At 37.8% G+C, this 4,036-nt stretch overlaps 1 protein-coding gene across 1 annotated transcript in view; it reads right to left on the bottom strand.

The window, feature by feature from the left end:
• The window catches only part of L3MBTL4 (L3MBTL4, histone methyl-lysine binding protein), a 309,548-nt gene that overhangs the window by 76,546 nt on the left and 228,966 nt on the right, over window positions 1-4,036 (bottom strand). The window lies entirely within an intron of this gene.

Raw genomic sequence — 4,036 nt, 5'->3', positions numbered from 1 at the left:
CTGAATCAACCAGCTGGTGGTCATTTACTCCCAGGTATCTATCATCTACCCTCTCCATAAATCCCAAATGTTAATCTATGTTTCAGATGTAGCTTCTGAAGCCCTGAGCCAATTTCTGATAGCCGTTTTCTCCAAGATTTTTTGCAGGAAATCTAAAATTCAGCATATCCCAAACTAGCCTTACTATTTTAACTATTAAATCTATTTCTCATTTAATATTTCCTATTTTTGGTGAGAAACATAACCATATACCTGGCTGCTAGAGTCAGTCCTCAATATGTACTAACTACTCTTTTTCGTTACTCCCATATTAAACTGGCAACTCAGTCCCTTCAAATCATTCTCTAGACCAGTGGTGCCCAACCTTTTTGGCAGCAGGGACCAATGCTATGAGAATCCTAACACCTGATGATCTGAGATGGAGCAGAGGCAGTGATGCTAGCACTGGGGAGCGGCTAGCATCAGTAGAAGCTTCGCTCTTGCCTGCCACTCACCTCCTGCGGTGCAGCCCGATTCCTAATAGGCCATGGACCACTTCTGTCCATGGCCTGGGAGACAAGGACCCCACTCTCCAGTATCTAGGGATCTGCTCTCCAATTTCTACCACTCTGTCCTACTTCAAACCTTCATTCTCTCTTGCCTGGACCACAAGAAAGCCTCCGACCACGTGTCCTTGTTTCCTCACCGCTGCATTAGTCCTCTACCAATGTATTTAAACTCATTGTTCAAAAACACAAATCTGATCATGTATCTCCTGGACAAGTTTCTAAACTTTCGGTGATTCTTGACTGTCAACAGGTTATAGTTGAAGCCCTTTTGCATTGCTCAGAAGGTCTTTAAATATCTTTATGACCCCATCATCCACCCGTATGCCAAGCACTGTGTTACTTGTATGGATTATTACATCTAATCCCAACAACATCTCTGTAAGATAGGTACTATAATTTTTTTGTTGTTGTTTTGCAGAAGTTGAAGAACAAAGGGATTAAGCGATTTGGCTTCGGGTCCCCAGGCTACAGTGAGCCAGGGGCAAATCCAGAGTTTGTATATTTCACAATATTTTGGTTTTTTCACTTTTCTAAGTCACCAGGTATCACTGAACACACCCATACCTTCTGTTGGGAGAGCACAGGTGTCACTGCAAGGCAGTTGTGCAAGGCAGAGACTGCTGAGCAAGTTGCTTAGTTCGACTCTTGCCAGCCAGCCTCACTTCTAGCCTGCTGACTGTGCCTAAATTTCTTAATCCGCTTAGGCCTCTAGTTACTCTCTGGCAAAACCAGGTCATGTGGAATGCTGTGAGGATTCAGAGAGATTAAGGATGTGAAGCCCTTAGGATGGCATGGCTTGTGGGGAGTCAAGGCTCGATGCAGGCAGGGTCACTCTCCGGGCACTGGTCCTGTTCCGTCCTGGGTTGCCTGCAAAGGTATGGCTATACTAAGAGTTTAAAAGAAATTATTTATGTGGCTAGACATATTGACTTCTGTGGAAAAGAACACACTGGAACAAATTTCTCTTATTAGCTATGGAGATGACAATAAAAACTAGAAAAATGAGAAAAGTGGCAAATGGTCTTTGTATCTGAATGCAGTGATTTAAGATGTGCAGGAAGATAAAAGAAAGCTTTATTTTTTATAGTCTTTAAACATCGAATGAAAATAAAAAGTAAAAATCTACAGAAAATGAGTCAGCTTCTCTTTCTTGTGATAGAATAAAAAAGATTCCTGTGGAAAATGTAGGTATAAATAGCTGATATCCTATGAAAGAATTTATCTTTCTAAGAAATGAGGAAGTAAATTAATTAGGATTAAATAATTCAATGTGCTAGAAGCATTTATTAAATAGCGCTTTTTGCCAAGCACGATGGAGGATACTGTGGGAAAAACTTAAAAATAAGGTGGGGGGTTGTAATCTACTACAATTGCTTGGAAGAAATATTTAAAGTAATTGTAACAAAAAAACATTTTTCTACAAAATGATAACAATAAACTGTGCCAAGTGCTGGGCTGTACTTTCACATATCTCATCTGATCCTCATGATTATCCTTTATTTACCAGGTGGAAACTGAAGCTCAGAGAAGTTAAGAAACTTGCCCAAGTTTGCATAGTTTCAAAGTAGCAGATTTATGATTTGAACCCAAAGTGCTTTCCATTCTTACACAATGCCAATGCAAATAACATAATTACTACACTTTTTATAAATCTGCTACTCTCATTTTAAAAACCTATCAGTGTGGTTTATTTGTATCCAATTTCCCACATTAGAAAAAGGCACACTGAGCTTAATAATAAATGTTCCTCCACTTTATGCAAAAGACGTCTCCCTGAAAAGTTGTCTATAAATCAACATTTTCTTAATAGAGTGCTATATTTTTGTTGCTTTATCCCTCGGATTTTTCAGAGATTAACTCTCAACTTGTCATTTATATAAAACTGATAATTGTTACTACTCTGCTGCAAGTTCCTCTTTATTTCTTACTTGACAGTACTCTTTTGCAATGTTCACTACTACTCTGATTTATTGATGTTGAAGTTTGGATGGTCATCTATTGGAATTCCTTAAAATGGGGACATAGCCATGTGTTTTTAATACAGAGTTAATAATCACAATGCACTTGGGGGATCCCTCATTTTTCCCTCTCCTATCATCTCACAAACACTGACTGAGGAGCTGGCAATTTTCAAGGATTTTTATATTACAAATACAGCATTTACATTTACATAAATGACTGTTCAGGGCACAAAATATAAAGTAAATATGGCACTGTTATTTTCTAATGTATCCCAGGATATTGCCTTGCTAAATCATAGTCACTAAAGCCCGCAGAGACAGAATAACAGAAATCACCTACCTTCTCCCCTTTAAGATACCATTACATAAGTAGCAACTCTGCTAATTAATTAGTGCTGGCCATAGCCATTTTACTAAACTACGAAATGAAATCAAATAGTACAATTTCCTTTTTCTTATTCTATTCTAGTTAAAATTTAAAAAGGCCAGGATAAACTCAGCTGAAGAATGTTGCTTATAATTTTTTTCTAAATACTTAAAACAATGGGTATTAAAAAAACCCCTCATAGTCAGTTTGGTTGCTGGTTTTACATGATAGGGTGGCTAATTAAAACTACTGCACACTGTGGTACATTCCAGTATACAATTTATGATTATGAAAAGGTCACATACTTGAAAATAAAGCTCAGTACACCTCCCACATTTAACTAAATAATCACACAGGGTGTTTAAAAATAATTTCTATTCCTCTCCTCCCAGCAGCTTCTTTTCTTTTCTTTGCTTACTCATGATTGCCCATCAATACCACCTCTCTTCCTCAGGGTGATCCTACTTACAGGATGCCTCTAAATGCCTCGTGATGTTACACTTTTGTGGTGGGCATTAGAAAACAAGGATTCTGGTTTGGTTCTGGGAAAAACAAAACAAAACAAAATCCTGGAAAAATGACATTCAAGAACCAGAGCGCCTAGCTAAGCATGCACTGGATATGTGTAGCACTGACTTTCCAGGTAAATGTGACAAATGAATACACTTTAAAGCATCGCTCCTTGGTTAAGAAGAGTGTACCTCTGTATCTTCTCAGAGGAGTCTCTAAATTCAGAGTGGGCATCCATTGGTTCCCGTCCTGCATCCTCACAGCCCTCACCCATCTAATGAAACCCAAGCTGCATCTGGTCTTTTCAAAATGAATCATAACCTCAAGATGAGCCTAAAACTTTTCATGCTATCAATATCTGATTAACCCATTTATGTATGCGTATATTCTAGTTTTCCCCATTTCTAAAAACATTCACTTTATTTTACTCTTCCACCCCTTTACTATGTGTAGTTTCATATTGCTCATTAGTTTCAGGACTTCTCCATATTTTAAATTATTGGTGGACATTCTGCCTCTCATTATCTGATATCTGGTTGGATAATAATTGTTGGTATCATTTAAATTACGACAGCTGCAAATACACGAACTCAGTACATTTGCATACTCATCAAGTATCAAATAAGGAAAGTAAATCCTACTTTAAAAAA

The sequence above is a fragment of the Pteropus vampyrus genome, unplaced genomic scaffold (assembly GCF_000151845.1).
Source record: "Pteropus vampyrus isolate Shadow unplaced genomic scaffold, Pvam_2.0 Scaffold122, whole genome shotgun sequence".
Lineage (NCBI taxonomy): Eukaryota > Metazoa > Chordata > Mammalia > Chiroptera > Pteropodidae > Pteropus > Pteropus vampyrus.
The sequence above is the reverse complement of the archived record's forward strand: the minus strand, read 5'-3'. Positions and strand labels throughout refer to the sequence as shown.